Source organism: Bos indicus, chromosome 9, assembly GCF_029378745.1.
Source record: "Bos indicus isolate NIAB-ARS_2022 breed Sahiwal x Tharparkar chromosome 9, NIAB-ARS_B.indTharparkar_mat_pri_1.0, whole genome shotgun sequence".
In the NCBI taxonomy this organism is placed as follows: Eukaryota; Metazoa; Chordata; class Mammalia; order Artiodactyla; family Bovidae; genus Bos; species Bos indicus.
This window is the reverse complement of record NC_091768.1, coordinates 186,553-205,175: the sequence shown is the minus strand read 5'-3', so window position 1 is coordinate 205,175 and position 18,623 is coordinate 186,553. Positions and strand designations below refer to the sequence as shown.

General features: G+C 38.0%; 1 protein-coding gene and 2 pseudogenes across 1 annotated transcript in view; all 3 read right to left on the bottom strand.

Annotated features, from left to right (window-relative positions):
- LOC139184868 (olfactory receptor 1165-like) overlaps nucleotides 1-18,623 on the bottom strand; it is an 82,777-nt pseudogene that overhangs the window by 47,265 nt on the left and 16,889 nt on the right.
- Nucleotides 1-18,623, bottom strand: part of LOC139184869 (olfactory receptor 4P4-like) — a 52,779-nt gene that overhangs the window by 17,270 nt on the left and 16,886 nt on the right. The gene's annotated exons all lie outside the window — the stretch shown is intronic.
- On the bottom strand, nucleotides 8,612-9,434 carry LOC139185011 (olfactory receptor 4P4-like; annotated as a pseudogene).

Genomic DNA, 18,623 nt, shown 5'->3' with positions numbered 1-18,623 from the left:
GCCACAGGACTGGAAAAGGTCAGTTTTCATTCTGATCCCAAAGAAAGGCAATGCCAAGGAATGCTCAAACTACCGCACAATTGCACTCATCTCACATGCTAGTAAAGTAATACTCAAAATTCTCCAAGCCAGGCTTCAGCAATATGTGCACCGTGAACTTCCAGATGTTCAAGCTGGTTTTAGAAAAGGCAGAGGAACCAGAGATCAAATTGCCAACATCCGCTGGATCATAGAAAAAGCAAGAGAGTTCCAGAAAAACATCTATTTCTGCTTTATTGACTATGCCAAAGCCTTTGACTGTGTGGATCACAATAAACTGTGGAAAATTCTGAAAAAGATGGGAATATCAGACCACCTGACCTGCCTCTTGAGAAATCTGTATGCGGGTCTGGAAGCAACGGTTAAAACTGGACATGGAACAACAGACTGGTTCCAAATAGGAAAAGGAGTACACCAAGGCTGTATATTGTCACCCTACTTATTTAACTTCTATGCAGAGTACATAATGAGAAATGCTGGACTGGAAGAAACACAAGCTGAAATCAAGATTGCTGGGAGAAATATCAGTAACCTCAGATATGCCGATGACACCACCCTTATGGCAGAAAGTGAAGAGGAACTCAAAAGCCTCTTGAAAGTGAAAGTGGAGAGTGAAAATGTTCGCTTAAAGCTCAACATTCAGAAAACGAAGATCATGGCATCCGGTCCCATCACTTCATAGGAAATGGATAGGGAAACAGTGGAAACAGTGTCAGACTTTATTTTTTTGGGCTCCAGAATCACTGCAGATGGTGACTGCAGCCATGAAACTAAAAGACGCTTGCTCCTGGGAAGGAAAGTTATGACCAACCTAGATAGCATATTCAAAAGCAGAGACATTACTTTGCCAACAAAGGTTTGTCTAGTCAAGATTATGGTTTTTCCTGTGGTCATGCATGGATGTGAGATCTGGACTGTGAAGAAGGCTGAGCACCGAAGAATTGATGCTTTTGAAGTGTGGTGTTGGAGAAGACTCTTGAGAGGCCCCTGGACTGCAAGGAGGTCCAACCAATCCATTCTGAAGGAGATCAGCCCTGGGATTTCTTTGGAGGGAATGATGCTGAAGCTGAAACTCCAGTACTTTGGCCACCTCATGCAAAGAGCTGACTCATTTGAAAATACTCTGATGCTGGGAGGGATTGGGGGCAGGAGGAGAAGGGGACGACAGAGAATGAGATGGCTGGATGGCATCACTGACTCGATGGACGTGAGTCTGAGTGAACTCTGGGAGTTGGTGATGGACAGGGAGGCCTGGTGTGCTGCGATTCATGGGGTCGCAAAGAGTTGCACACGACTGAGAGACTGAACTGAACTGATATTTCAGAAAATATATTTTAAAAAAGAACTATAACAAAAATAAAATGGCCTCATAAATTCATTCATATAAAAATATTTACTATCTCCTAATTCTAAAAGGTCTGACTTGGACAAAGTTTCTCTATGGAGAATGCATCTGTTGTTGTTTAGTCGCTAAGTTATGTCCCACTCTTTTGCAAACCCACAGAATGTAGCCTGCCAAACTCCTCTGTCCATGGAATTTTCCAGCAAGAATATTGGAGTGGGTTTCTGCAATATGTTTCTTCTCCAGGGGAACTTCTTGACCCTGGGATCAAACTCACATCTCTTGCATTGGCAGGTGGGTTCTTTACCATAGAGCCACCAGGGAAGCCCTCGAGAATGTATTTAGTGGTGAACAAAACAGCCTTTGTCCTCAGTGAGGCTGGAGACTAAGAAAAGAGACAGACAATGAAATAAACAAGAAAATAAGCAAATGTATAATTACAAATAGTATATTTTAAATAAATGAATAGGAAGTTGTGGGTCATTTCTTTTTAATCTATAAAAGTTTTAATCTATAAAAGTTTTAGTCAAGCATAAATATTGGACATTCTTATGTTATACAGATATTTATTCCTTAGTTGCCTCTTGAATTTTACTTTATGTAATTCCATAAGACAATCGTATTTTCTCATCTATTTTTACCTGCAAATGTAGTATTTATATTTGTTGAAAAGTTGAAATTGTACTACTAAATTCATCTTTTAAAAAATTTACTTAATCTTGATTGCTTGTCTGAAAGCTTCTAAGATCTTTTCATGTATCATTGAATTTTTTAAAACTGTCAGTGGGTATCTATGAATGGATCTATTTATATAGTTTCTTTAAAGTTTACCATTTGTCAAAGGATACATTTTAAAAGAGAATATTATTGAAATTTTATGTGAATGATGAATGGACACATGTCAAAGATTCTATTTTATTATTAATATTTAATGTAGAAACCAATAAGATGTTACCATCAGTTCAGGCAACAGTTCACCACATATTTATCATCAGTAAGGGGTGCTAAAATGAATTTATAAGTTGATGCAAAACTAGTCAAGTATCCAAAAGGCTATCATTACTTGCATTTCACCTGACACAATTTGAATGTCTATGGCCAGATATTGTTGACATTGATATTATTTTGTGTGAATCAACATCTCTATTTTGAGTTGTAAAATGTCTTAGCCAAAAATAATGAAAGATAGATAATAACCTGAATGCAAGAACTAGTAAAGTCACTCACTAAATTAAAAAGAATCTCACTGCTCTTTCTTGATATTATATGTGCTATTAATGATCCAACTGAAGAGAGAAATGTGGCTGATGCTCTTGAGAAGCTGAGAAGGGAGGAGATCACAGTGCAAAAGTGAAAGAGTTAAATCATAATTCCCTAGTTAATGATTAATATTGACAATGAAGTGTTTGCTTGCTTATCTTATTAAACTATAGTTTATTTACAATGTTGTATTGGTTTTGGGTATATAGTCATGTGATTCAGTTCATATATATGTGTGTTCATATGTATGTATATTTTCCATCTCAGATTACTTTTCACTATAGGTTATTACAAGATATTGAGTATAGATTCCTGTGCTATACAATAGATCATTGTTGTTTATCTATTTTATATTTGGTAGTCTGTATCTGTTAATCCCAAACTCCCAATTTATCCCTCCCCTCCCCTTTTCCTTTTGATTACCATAAGTTTGTTTTCTGTGTCTGTGAGTCTTTTACTGTTTTGTAAATAAGTCCATCTGTGTAATTTTTTTTTTTTTTTTTTAGAAATCACTGATGTATACAACAGTCTTTTGGACTCTGTGGGAGAGGGAGAGGGTGGGATGATTTGGGAGAATGGCATTGAGACATGTATAATATCATATATGAAATGAGTCACCAGTCCAGGTTCGATGCACAATACTGGATGCTTGGGGCTGGTGCACTGGGATGACCCAGAGGTAGGGTATGGGGAGGGAGGAGGGAGGAGGGTTCAGGATGGAGAACACATGTATACCTGTGGTGGATTCATTTTGATATATGGCAACCAATAAATATTGTAAAGTTGCAAAACAAAATAAAATATAAAAAAAATTTAAAAAAAAAAACCCACTAACAAAAAAAAAAAAAAGAAAAAAGAAAGAAAAGAAACCACATATCAGTTCAGTTCAGTCGCTCAGTCTTGTCCGGCTCTTTGCCACCCCATGAATTGCAGCACGTCAGGCTTCCCTGTCCATCACCAATTCCCGGAGTTCACCCAAACTAATGTCCATCGAGTTGGTGATGCCATCCAGCCATCTCATTCTGTGTCATCCCCTTCTCCTCCTGCCCCCAATCCCTTCCAGCATCAGAGTCTTTTCCAATGAGTCAACTCTTCATATGAGGTGGCCAAAGTACTGGAGTTTCAGCTTTAGCATCATTCCTTCCAAAGAAATCCCAGGGCTGATCTCCTTCAGAATGGACTGATTGGATCGCCTTGCAGTCCAAGGCACTCTCAAGAGTCTTCTCCAACACCACACTTCAAAAGCATCAATTCTTCGGCGCTCAGCCTTCTTCAAAGTCCAACTCTCACATCCATACATGATCACAGGAAACCATAGCCTTGACTAGCCAGACCTTTGTTGGCACACTAATGTCTCTGCTTTTCACTATGCTATCTAGGTTGGTCATAACTTTCCTTCCAAGGAGTAAGCGTCTTTTAATTTCATGGCTGAAGTCACCATCTGAAATGATTTTGGAGCCCCCCAAAAAATAAAGTCTGACACTGTTTCCACTGTTTCCCCATCTATTTCCCATGAAATGATGGGACCAGATGCTATGATCTTCGTTTTCTGAATGTTGAGCTTTAAGCGAACATTTTCACTCTCCACTTTCACTTTCATCAAGAGGCTTTTTAGTTCCTTTTCACTTTCTGCCATAAGGGTGGTGTCATCGGCATATCTGAGGTTACTGATATTTCTCCCAGCAATCTTGATTCCAGCTTGTGCTTCTTCGAGCACAGCGTTTCTCATGATGTACTCTGCAAAGAAGTTAAATAAGCAGGGTGACAATATACAGCCTTGACGTTCTCCTTTTCTTATTTGGAACTAGTCTGTTGTTCCATGTCCAGTTCTAACTGTTGCTTCCAGACCTGCATACAAACTTCTCAAGAGGCAGGTCAGGTGGTCTGGTATTCCCATCTCTTTCAGAATTTTCCACAGTTTATTGTGATCCACACAGTCAAGGCTTTGGCATAGTCAATAAAGCAGACATAGATGTTTTACTGGAACTCTCTTGCTTTTTCCATGATCCAGCAGATGTTGGCAGTTTGATCACTGGTTCCTCTGCCTTTTCTAAAACCAGCTTGAACATCAGGAAGTTCACGGTTCACGTATTGCTGAAGCTTGGCTTGGAGAATTTTGAGCATTACTTTATTAACATGTGAGATGAGTGCAATTGTGCGGTAGTTTGAGCATTCTTTGGCATTGACTTTCTTCGGGATCAGAATGAAAACTGACCTTTTCCAGTTCTGTGGCCACTGCTGAGTTTTCCAAATTTGCTGGCATATTGAGTGCAGCACTTTCACGGCATCATCTTTCAGGATTTGAAATAGCTCAACTGGAATTCCATCACCTCCACTAGCTTTGTTCATAGTGATGCTTTCTAAGGCCCACTTGACTTCACATTCCAGGATGTCTGGCTCTAGGTCAGTGATCACACCATCGTAATTATCTGGGTCATGAAAATCTTTTTTGTACAGTTCTTCCGTGTATTCCTGCCTCCTCTCCTCAATATCTTCTGCTTCTGTTAGGTCCATACCATTTTTGTCCTTTATCGAGGCCATCTTTGCATGAAATATTCCCTTGGTATCTCTAATTTTCTTGAAGAGATCTCTAGTCTTTCCCATTCTGTTGTTTTCCTCTATTTCTTTGCATTGACCCCTGAGGAAGGCTTTCTTTCTCTTCTTGCTATTCTTTGGAACTCTGCATTCAGATGCTTATATTTTTCCTTTTCTTCTTTGATTTTTGCTTCTCTTCTTTTCACAGCTATTTGTAAGGCCTCCCCAGACAGCCATTTGGCTTTTTTTGCATTTCTTTTTCATGTGGATGGTATTGATTCCTGTCTCCTGTACAATGTCACGAACCTTTTTCCACAGTTCATCAGGCACTCTATCTATCAGATCTAGGCCCTTAAATCTATTTCTACTTCCACTGTATAATTATAAGGGATTTGATTTAGGTCATACATGAATGGTCTAGTGGTTTTCCCTTCCTTTCTTCAATTTAAGTCTGAATTTGGTAATAAGGAGTTCATAATCTGAGCCACAGTCAGCTCCCAGTCTTGTTTTTGTTGACTGTATAGAGTTTCTCCATCTTTGGCTGCAAAGAACACTATGAATCTGATTTCGGCATTGACCATCTGGTGATGTCCATGTGTAGAGTCTTCTCTTGTGTTGTTGGAAGAGGGTGTTTGCTATGACCAATGCATTTTCTTAGCAAAACTCTATTAGTCTTTGCCCTGCTTCATTTCATATTCCAAGGCCAAATTTGCCTATTACTCCAGGTGTTTCTTGACTTCCTACTTTTGCATTCCAGTCCCCTATAATGAAAAGGACATTTTTATTGGGTGTTAGTCTAAAAGGTCTTGTAGATCTTCATAGAACCGTTCAACTTCATCTTCTTCAGCATTATTGGTTGGGGCATAGACTTGTATTACCATGATATTGAATGGTTTGCCTTGGAAACGAACAGAGATCATTCTGTCATTTTTGAGATTGCATCCAAGTACTGCATTATGGACTCTTTTGTTGACCATGATGGCTACTCCATTTCTTCTGAGGGATTCCTGCCCGCAGTAGTAGATATAATGGTCATCTGAGTTAAATTCACCCATTCGAGAAGGGAATGGCAAACCTCTTCAGTATTCTTGCCTTGAGAACCCCATGAACAGTATGAAAAGGCAAAATTATAGGATACTGAAAGAGGAACTCCCCAGGTCAGCAAGTGCCCAATATGCTACTGAAGATCAGTGGGAAAATAACTCCAGAAAGAATGAAGGGATGGAGCCAAAGCAGAAACAATACCCAGCTGTGGATGTGACTGGTGATAGAAGCAAGGTCCGATGCTGTAAAGAACAATATTGCATAGGAACCTGGAATGTCAGGTCCATGAATCAAGGCAAATTGGAAGTGGTCAAACAAGAGATGGCAAGAGTGAATGTTGACATTCTAGGAATCAGCGAACTCAAATGGACTGGAATGGGTGAAACCACATATAAGTGATTGTATATAATTGTTTTTCTCTGACTTACTTTACTTAGTAAGATAATTTACTGGTCCATCTATTTTGCTGCAGACTCCAAGTTTTTTAATAATCCACATTCACAACTTTTATTCCAAGAATAAAAGTAAAACAGAAACATTTGTTAATTTTTGAAGTTTTATTTTTTAGTAATACAAGTCTGGTTTGTTGGAGGATAGGGCTTCTGAAGCAGAGGGACTTTGAGGGTTGGCTGGTCTTCTTATTAAAGACCCTGCTTATTTCACACCAGAATGTGATCTTTCACTTTCCTTCTCTGTTATGTTCTCTGACATGTATTCTGTGCATGCCCTATGCAGGAGTTTTCAGATAGCTGTCAAGAACTAGGTTTAGAACAACAACAAGCAAATATGTTAGGATCTTTCTATAAGAATTTCTAGCACATAATATTTTTAGGTTTATTTGTTGGGCATTTTCAACTGAGTCATAGAACTATACTATTTTTCTTTTTTATATTATGAACCCATCTTAAGAATCCTCAACATTGACAACTCATTTTTATCTAACCTGGCTCTCTCTACAACTTGAAAATAAAATCTCATGCAAGTACATCATATCCACGAAGTTTTTAAAAGACTTTTGAGACTCTACCCATTCCTAATCAGTTATCTAGTGGCCTGATCTTGTTCTAGTCATTTCTAACATTGGGCAAAGTTGCTCCAGGATGACTTTCAATTCCTGTTGGAAAAATTGCTATTAACTTGAACCTTGTGAAAGATGTGATCATTGACTTTGAGTGGTATTCTCCACTTGCCCAGTCTAAGAAAAAATTAATTTCACCAGTAATAGGTGTCCATTGCACACTGTGCTGTACTTAGTCATTCAGTCATGTCCTACTCTTTGTGACCCCCTGGACCGTAGCCTGCTGGGTACCTCTCTCCATGGGGATTCTCCAGGCAAGAATACTGGAAGAGATTGTCATGAGCTCCTCCAAGGGATCTTCCCAACCCAGGGATTGAACCCAGATTCCCCACATGGTGGATTCTTTACTGTCTGAGCCACCAGGGAAGCCTAGTAATAGGAGCATGACATTAATGAGCCCCATTCTCACATCCTCACCTCTCCAAAGGAAAGTTATTATCAGAATGTTTACATTTCTGATGCATAACAGCAGACTGGGCAATAAAATAGCTCATATGTATTGAGCCCTTACTGTGTGACCAAGCAGTGTTTCAGTCTTGCCCATGTCCTCACGACTGTGTGTTGGGCTATTATTATCACTTGATGAATGATTTGTTGAGCATATGTCCTAGTCCTCATAGTTAATAAGAAATTCTGGGTCCAGAACACATGCCCATAACAAATATACACTATCAGGTGCTAGAATTAGCCAGAGTTGCAGTTCACGTTTACACAGACAGAGTTGGGAGAGACAGTTCCTTTGAACAAAAGAAAAGAGATTGATGTGGGGCTTAGGTAAGAGTACTGGTGTTGGACATATGAGAAGCTCCAGATTGCCACTGGCTATAAAATTATCAGAGTAGAAAGCTATATTTTTAAGAAATATAGTTTCAGGTCCAAAATTTGGTCTTTTAGAATATTCTTTAAATGATGCAAGTAAAATGTTGGAATTATCTTCTAAATTATTGCTACCTGGAATTGGCTTTATTGACTAAAGTCACATATAAGAATGGGTTCTATGGGTTCTCAGTGTTGATTTGTATTACATGATGCCTTTGATGGTCTACTGCTAAATATCTAAATTGATTACAAAGCCAAAAGATCAGAGGAGAAAAGGAGATACAAATAAGAAAAGAAGAAAACTAGAAAAAAGCACAGTAGAGAGTCTGGATAAATACAGGAAGTTGTAAGCTTTTGCTCATACTTAAATCTATATATTGCTAAAACAAAATGAAACAAAAAAGTATATAAGGCAAGCATTATACATTTTAAAGTCTTCATTGTAGAAAATTCATATAGTCAAAAAGTTTAGTGGTGAAAATCAGAGGTATCTTTTAGTTCATTTCCTTTCTTACTGCCATATGGCACCAGAATTTCTTTATGTCATTCTTCATCTCCAAGTTTCTCAGCGTGTAGATTAGAGGATTGAGCATGGAAGCAATGATAGTATAAAAAAGAGCGAAGACTTTGTCTCCTGGTAAAGTAGTTGCTGGACATATGTAAATGAAGAATAAAGGAGCAAAAAAGAGGACCCCCACAGTGATGTGGGAACTGCAGGTTGAGAGAGCTTTGTGGCGATTCTCTACAGAGTAGGACCTGACAGTGTACAAGATCACAGCATAGGATATCAACATAACCACAAAAGTCACCAGGCCCATGAGGCCCGAATTGGCAACGACAAGGAGGCTGATTCTGGTGGTGTCAGTGCAGGCCAGTTTCAGCAAAGGATACATATTGCAGAAGTAATGATCTATTTCATTTGGGCCACAGTAAGGTAAAAAGATGGCCAGGAGAAACTGACCAAAGGAATGCAGGACACCCCCCCCCCCCACCCCACCCCCCCAGTGCAGGAAGCAGTGATCATGGCAACACACTTCTGTCTGGTCATGATCAGAGTGCAGAGCAGAGGCTTGCAGATGGCCGCATAGAGATCATAGGCCATCCCTGTGAGGATGAAGACCTCAATCCCCCCAAAGAAGTGAATGGTGAAGAGCTGTGTCATGCAGCCATGGTAGGAAATGATCTTCTTTGCTGCCAGCAAGTCAGCAATCAACTTGGGGGTCACAGTGGAGGTGTAACAAAGGTCTGCGAGGGAAGGTGACTCAGAAAGAAATACATGGGCTGCTTCATAAGTTGACTGGAGGCAATAGAAATCATGATAAGTAGGTTTCCGATCAGAATTGCAACATAACAAAGTAAGAACTGTAAAAACCAGAGAATTTCAATTTCCTCTTTCTGAGAAAGTCCTAAGAGAATAAATTCTGTGATGTTATTCCTATTTTCCATGATTCAGAGCAGTTTGTAGCCACCTGAAATTAAATAGTTAGCAATCTTTATAACTATGTAAAAACGATGATGTATATTATTCCTTGTCATGGGCATTTTAAAATGGAAAGCATTCAAAACTTGAAGAAAAAGATTTGATTTTTATTTTGAAAGGCTTTCCTTACATTCTTTTTGTTCCTCTCTGGAAAATATTAATTCCTGATAAACAACTTTGATACCTAATTTAAAAACTAACACTGTAGAATGCAGCATATTTATGCAACTATTCTGTTAGCATGTATTATCAAACATAACTGGATAATATGCCTTGGTAGAATTCAAGAAATGGTACTGTAGAAAAAAAATCAGTCATCCCTTTCCTAGTCTCACTATTTGTTATTGAGAAAATAGGTACAGAAATGAAACCTTGAGAGAAAATTAAAAAGCATTTATATGTGGATAATGTTATATGTGAGAAATTTCCTTCCATCTATCCTAGGTGGAAATGTCAACCAATTTGGAATCATGATATATATATATACATGGCCAAAATCAGCTATACATCTGTTGCACCTAATTTACAAATATTATTAATTTACAAATGTGCTTAATTTACAGATAGAATATTATATTTATATTCAAACAAAAGGATAACAAGCAAAGTATAATTACCTCTATTTTTCAAAAGGTATCATCTCAAACTTTAAAAATATTTGTTTTTTACATTCAGTAAGGCATTTGAGGTTAATAGTAGGTTTCACTTGAATTTTAGTCTCACACAGTGTCTTTCTCACTTGCATAAATTGGCTTCTTTCTAATCGATGTACTCAAGCTGTTCAACTCTTCCTAATAATCAGGCATCCTGAAAACGTTTGTTTCTTTCTGTTCCTATATCACATGTCTTAATATCTCAGGCTGGCTTTTCTCTCTTCCATTCCTGTTATTTTTACCTCCTCTTCCTTCTAGTCACTGCTGTAAAGTAATGTAAAACCAACTCTAATAATATGCTCATAACTATTATGCCTTTGAACAAACCAATACCTTTCTATTGGCAGAAGTTCAAGAAGCATAGACTAGGGAGAACTACTGAGAATTAATCATTCCACTAAATCACACCAAAATTCTCTACTTCAACTATATAAAACACAAGACCTTAGTATTTATTTATTTTTTTAATTTTATTTTATTTTTAAACTTTACATAATTGTATTAGTTTTCCCAAATATCAAAATGAATCCGCCACAGGTATACATGTGTTCCCCATCCTAAACCCTCCTCCCTCCTCCCTCTCCATACCATCCCTCTGGGTCATCCCAGTGCACTAATCCCAGGCATCCAGTATCGTGCATCGAACCTGGACTGGCATTAGACCTTAGTATTTAAAATATTTTATTTCATTTACTCCAAACTTAAGAACCAATATATTCACAATTTATTTTCAAATATGTAATGTTACTCTCCTTATTTTTCATTTTCAGTGAAATTGCCATTCAAATCTGTGTACATAAAGTAGGGTTTGGAAGAGAAAAACTGCAAATCTATCTAGTGTATGAGAGTCATCATCAATGGCCACAAAATGACATTTAAATATGTAACAACTGAATAGTGAAGAGAGGATATTTGTAGTTGTCAAATAAGCCATCTCATTCAACTAACAATTACATTTTAGGTTTTTAAAATAATTCCCAGGATCAAACAGAAGATGGCTGAGGAGTAGGACCGGGAGAACACTTTCTCCCCCACAAATTCATCAAAAGAACATTTAAACGCTGAGTAAATTCCACAAAACAACTTCTGAATGCTGGCAGAGGACATCAGGCACCCAGAAAAGCAACCCAAGTCTTCGAAAGGAGGTAGGAAAAAATATAAAGGACAAAAAAAAGAGACAAAAGAGGGAGGGATGGAGTTCTGTCCTGGGAAGGGAGTCTTAAAAAGAGAGGTATCCAAACACCAGGAAACCTTCTCACTGCCGAATCTGTGCCAAGCCTTGGAAGCACAGAGGGCAACATAACAGGGAAGAAAAATAAATAAACAATTAAAACCCACAGATTGCGAGCACTACGGTAACTCCCGCAGCGGAGAAGCAGTGCAGACGCCTGCACACGCCACTAGCAAGCGGGGGCTGGGCAGGGAGGCACGGGACAGGCTGCATCGCTTAGAGTAAGGATTTGGCCTGAATACCCCAAGCGCTACCTGAGCAAAATAATTTGGGCTAGCAAACCAGACTGTCGGATATCTACCATGCAAAAAGCCAGCCCTAACCTAAGACATCGTCAGGCCCGCACACGGAACAAAGGACTCAACAAAGATAGCCGCCTGCAGACCATCCCCCTCTGGTGACAGGCAGCCAGAGCCAGAAGGGGGCAATCACAGCCCCAGAGAGACGTTATCTATAAAACTGTAAGCAGGCTTCTTTGCTAACTAAAACTTCTTGGGGGTCTGGATGGTCAACATCTGCCTGAGAAGGTGTGCTGGTTGTACACCTAGATGTACAACCGAGAGGCGGGGAGGCCATAAATTGCAGCAATCACGCTCACCAAACACCTCATCACCTGAGCTGCCCAGACCTGGGAAGGGCACAAAACGCAGGCCCAACCGAGTCTGCGACTCTGAGGACTACCCGAGGGCCTGAACCTGAGTGGCTTGGACTTGGGAGGTGCAAGCAGCCCAGGGCCGGCCACAGATGGTTCCCAGCAGAGCAACCTAGAGCCTGAGCAGTGTGGGCAGGGAAGCTACACACGCTGTGAGTGGGGGCAGACCCAGTGTGGCTGAGGCACTGCGAGCACACGCCAGTGTTATTTGTTTGCAGCATCCCTCCCTCCCCACAGAGTGACTGAACAAGTGCGCCTAAAAAAAACAAAAGTGTCCACCACCATCCCCTTTGTGTCAGGGCGGAAACCAGACACTGAAGAGACCAGCAAACAGAAGAAGCTATAACAGAGGGAATCGCTTTGGAAGCGACAGGCAACAGATTAAAACCCTGTGGTTAGTACTGAATACATAGGAAGGGGCCTATAGATCTTGAGAAATATAAGTCGGACCAAGGAACTAGCCGAAAATGAACCGATGCCACAATTCCCACAACAAAACCAGAGAAAGTCCTAGATATATATTTACTATTTTTACGATCATTCTTTCTTTCTTTTTTTTTATTAAAAAAAATTTTAAGTCCTCTATTATTCCTTTAATTTTCACTTTTATAACCTACTATTACTTTGCAAAAAAAAAAAAAAAAAACCTATTTTTTAAAGCAAACTTCATATATATATATATATATATATTTATAATTTTTGTGACCTTGTTCTTTTTTTTTCTTCTTTTCTTTAACATTGCATTTTTGAAATTCCAATCTCTACTCTAGATTTTTAATTTCAGCTTTTTGGTATTTGTTATCAATTTTGTACCTATTTTTATTTTTATAATTTTTGTGATTTTTTTTCTCTCTCTTTCTTTCTCTTCTTTTTTTATATAACATTGTATATCTGAAATTCCAAACTCTACTCTAGATTTTTAATTTATGCTTTTTGGTATTTGTTATCAATTTTGCACCTGTATTTTCTTTATAATTTTTGCGACTTTTTTTTTTTTTTCCTCTCTCTTTTCCTTCTTCTTTTCTTTAACATTGTATTTTTGAAAATCCAAACTCTACTCTCGATTTTTAACTTTTGCTTTTTGGTATTTGTTATCAATTTTGTACCTATATTTTCTTTATAATTCTTGCGACTTTGTTTGTTTTTTTTTTCTTTTCCTTCTTCTTTTCTTTAAAATTGTATTTTTGAAAATCCAAACTCTACTCTAGAGTTTTAATTTTTGCTTTTATGTATTTGTTACCAATTTTGTACCTTTAAGAACCCAATCTTCAGTACCCATTTTTTCACTAGGGAGTGAGATTACTGAATTGACTGCTCTCTCTCTCTCCCTTTGGACTCTCCTTTTTCTCCACCAGGTCGCCTGTGTCTCTTCCCTAACCCTTCTCTACTCTACCAACTCTGTGAATTTCTGTGTGTTCCAGACAGTGAAGAACACTTAGGGAACTGACTACTGGCTGGATCTGTCTCCCTCCTTTTCATTCCCCCCTTTATCCTCCTGGCCACCTCTGTCTCCTTCCTCCTTCTTCTCTTCTCTGTATAACTCTGTGAACATCTCTGAGCGGTCCAGTTGTGGAGTGCACATAAGGAAGTGATTACTGGCTAGCCCATTCTCTCCTCTATTGATTCCACCTCATCTCATTCAGGTCACCTCTAACTCCCTCCTCCCTCTTCTCTTCTCCATGTAACGCTGTGAACCTCTCTGGGTGACCCTCACGATGGAGAAACTTTTCATCTTTAATGTAGATGTTTTATCAATGGTGCTGTATAGAAGGGGAAGTTTTGAAACTACTGTAAAAATAAGACCGATAACTTGAAGCAGGAGGCTTAAGTGCCAACCCTGACTCCAGGGAACTCCTGACTCCAGGGAACATTAATTGACAGGAGCTCATCAAATGGCTCCGTACCTACACTGAAACCAAGCACCACACAAGGACCAACAAGTTCCAGGGCAAGACATACCAAACAAATTCTCCAGAAAAACAGGAACACAGCCCTGAGCTCCAAGATACAGGCTGCCCAAAGTCACCCCAAAACCATAGACATCTCATAACTAATTAGTGAACACTTCATTGCACTCCAGAGAGAATAAATCCAGCTCCACCCACCAGAACACCGACACAAGCTTCCCTAACCAAGAAACCTTGACAAGCCACCTGTACAAACCCACACACAGTGAGGAAACACTACAATGAAGAGAACTCCACAAACTGCCAGAATACAGAAAGGACACCCCAAACTCAGCAATTTAAACAAGATGAAGAGACAGAGGAATACCCAGCAGATAAAGGAACAGGATAATTGCCCACCAAACCAAACAAAAGAGGAAGAGATAGGGGATCTACCTGATAAAGAATTCAGAATAATGATAGTGAAATTGATCCAAAATCTTGAAATCAAAATGGAATCACAGATAAATAGCCTGGAGACAAGGATTGAGAAGATGCAAGAAAGGTTTAACAAGGACTTAGAAGAAATAAAAAATAGTCAATATATAATGAATAATGCAATAAATGAAATAAAAAACACTCTGGAGGCAACAAATAGTAGAATAACAGAGGCAGAAGATAGGATTAGTGAAGTAGAAGATACAATGGTAGAAATAAATGAATCAGAGAGGAAAAAAGAAAAACGAATTAAAAGAAATGAGGACAATCTCAGAGACCTCCAGGACAATATTAAATGCTACAACATTCGAATCATAGGGGTCCCAGAAGAAGAAAACAAAAAGAAAGACCATGAGAAAATACTTGAGAAGATAATAGTTGAAAACTTCCCTAAAATGGGGAAGGAAATAATCACTCAAGTCCAAGAAACCCAGAGAGTCCCAAACAGGATAAACCCAAGGTGAAACACCCCAAGACACATATTAATCAAATTAAAAAAGATCAAACACAAACAACAGATATTAAAAGCAGCAAGGGAAAAACAACAAATAACACACAAGGGAATTCCCATAAGGATAACAGCTGATCTTTCAATAGAAACTCTTTAAGCCAGGAGGGAATGGCAAGACATACTTAAAGTGATGAAAGAAAATAACCTACAGCCCAGATTATTGTACCAGGTAAGGATCTCATTCAAATATGAAGGAGAAATCAAAAGCTTTACAGACAAGCAAAAGCTGAGAGAATTCTGCAACACCAAACCAGCTCTCCAAGAAATACTAAAGGATATTCTCTAGACTCAAACCCAAAACAATAAAGTAAATGGTAACGGGATCATACTTATCAATAATTACCTTAAACGTAAATGGGTTGAATGCCCCAACCAAAAGACAAAGACTGGCTGGATGGATACAAAAACAAGACCCCTACATATGCTGTCTACAAGAGACCCACCTCAAAACAAGGGACACATACAGACTGAAAGTGAAGGGCTGGAAAAAGATTTTCCATGCAAATAGGGACCAAAAGAAAGCAGGATAGCAATACTCATATCAGATAAAATAGACTTTAAAACAAAGGCTGTGAAAAGAGACAAAGATGGTCACTACATAATGATCAAAGGATCAATCCAAGAAGAAGACATAACAATTATAAATATATATGCACCCAACACAGGAGCACCATGATATGTAAGACAAATGCTAACAAGTATGAAAGGAGAAATTAACAATAACACAATAGTAGCGGGAGACTTTAATACCTCACTCACACCTATGGATAGATCAACTAAACAGAAAATTAACAAGGAAACACAAACTTTAAATGATACAATAGACCAGTTAGACCTAATTGATATCTATAGGACATTTCATCCCAAAACAATGAATTTCACCTTTTTCTCAAGCGCACGTGGAACCTTCTCCAGTATAGATCACATCCTGGGCCATAAATCTAGCCTTGGTAAATTCAAAAAAATTTAAATCATTCCAAGCATTTTTTCTGACCACAATGTAGTAAGATTAGACCTCAATTACAGGAGGAAACTATTAAAAATTCCAACATACGGAGGCTAAACAACACGCTGCTGAATAACCAACAAATCACAGAAGAAATCAAAAAAGAAATCAAAATTTGCGTAGAAACGAATGAAAATGAACACAACAACCCAAAACCTGTGGGACACTGTAAAAGCAGTCCTAAGGGGAAAGTTCATAGCAATACAGGCATACCTCAAGAAACAAGAACAAAGTCAAATAAATAACCTAACTCTACACCTAAAGCAACTAGAAAAGGAAGAAATGAAGATCCCCAGGGTTAGTAGAAGGAAAGAAATCTTAAAAATTAGAGCAGAAATAAATGCAAAAGAAACAAAAAAGACCATAGCAAAAATCAACAAAGCCAAAAGCTGGTTCTTTGAAAGGATTAATAAAATTGACAAACCATTAGCCAGACTCATCAAGAAACAAAGGGAGAAAAATCAAATCAATAAAATTAGAAATGAAAATGGAGAGATTACAACAGACAACACAGAAATACAAAGGATCATAAGAGACTACTATCAACAATTATATGCCAATAAAATGGACAACGTGGAAGAAATGGACAAATTCTTAGAAAAGTACAACTTCCCAAAACTGGATCAGGAAGAAATAGAAAATCTTAACAGACCCATCACAAGCATAGAAATTGAAACTGTAATAAAAAAATTTCCAGCAAACAAAACCCCAGGTCCAGATGGCTTCACAGCTGAATTCTACCAAAAATTTAGAGAAGAGCTAACACCTATCCTACTCAAACTCTTCTAGAAAATTGCAGAGGAAGGTAAACTTCCAAACTCATTCTATGAGACCACCATCACCCTAATACCAAAACCTGACAAAGATCCCACAAAAAAAGAAAACTACAGGCCAATATCACTAATGAACATAGATGCAAAAATCATTAACATAATTCTAGCAATCAGAATCCAACAACACATTAAAAAGATCATACACCATGACCAAGTGGGCTTTATCCAAGGGTTGCAAGGATTCTTCAATATCTGCAAATGAATCAATGTAATACACAACATTAACAAATTGAAAAATAAAAACCATATGATTATCTCAATAGATGCACAGAAAGCCTTTGACAAAATTGAACATCCATTTATGATAAAAACTCTCCAGAAAGCAGGAATAGAAGGAAAATACCTCAACATAATAAAAGCTATATATGACAAACCCACAACAAACATTATCCTCAATGGTGAAAAATTGAAAGCATTTCCTCTAAAGTCAGGAACAAGACAAGGGTGCCCACTTTCACCATTACTATTCAACATAGTTTTGGAAGTTTTGGCCATAGCGATCAGAGCAGAAAAAGAAATAAAAGGAATCCAAATTGGAAAAGAAGAAGTAAAACTCTCACTGTTTGCAGATGACATGATCCTCTACATAGAAAACCCTAAAGACCCCACCAGAAAATTACTAGAACTAATGAATGATTATAGTAAAGTTGCAGGATATAAAATCAACACACAGAAATCCCTTGCATTCCTATACACTAATAATGAGAAAACAGAAAGAGAAATTAAGGAAACAATTCCATTCACCATTCCAACGAAAAGAATAAAATACTTAGGAATATATCTACCTAAAGAAACTAAAGACCTATATATAGAAAACTATAAAACACTGGTGAAAGAAATCAAAGAGGACACTAATAGATGGAGAAATATACCATGTTCATGGATTGGAAGAATCAAAATAGTGAAAATGAATATACTACCCAAAGCAATTTATAGATTCAATGCAATCCCTATCAAGCTACCAACGGTATTCTTCACAGAGCTAGAACAAATAATTTCACAATTTGTATGGAAATACAAAAAACCTCGAACAGACAAAGCTATCTTGAGAAAGAAGAATGGAACTGGAGGAATCAACCTACCTGACTTCAGGCTCTACTACAAAGCCACAGTCATCAAGACAGTATGGTACTGGCACAAAGACAGAAATATAGGTCAATGGAACAAAATAGAAAGCCCAGAGATAAATCCACGTACATATGGACACCTTATCTTTGACAAAGTAGGCAAGAATATAAAATGGATTAAAAACAATCTCTTTAACAAGTGGTGCTGGGAAAACTGGTCAACCACTTGTAAAAGAATGAAACTAGAGCACTTTCTAACACCATACACAAAAATAAACTCAAAATGGATTAAAGATCTAAACGTAAGACCAGAAACTATAAAACTCCTAGAGGAGAACATAGGCAAAACACTCTCCGATATATATCACAGCAGGGTCCTCTATGACCCACCTCCCAGAATATTGGAAATAAAAGCAAAAATAAACAAATGGGACCTAAGTAAACTTAAAAGCTTCTGCACAACAAAGGAAACTATAAGCAAGGTGAAAAGACAGCCTTCAGAATGGGAGAAAATATTAGCAAATGAAGCAACTGACAAACAACTAATCTCAAAAATATACAAGCAACTCCTACAGCTCAATTCCAGAAAAATAAATGACCCAATCAAAAAATGGGCCAAAGAACTAAATAGACATTTCTCCAAATAAAACATACAGATGGCTAACAAACACATGAAAAGATGCTCAACA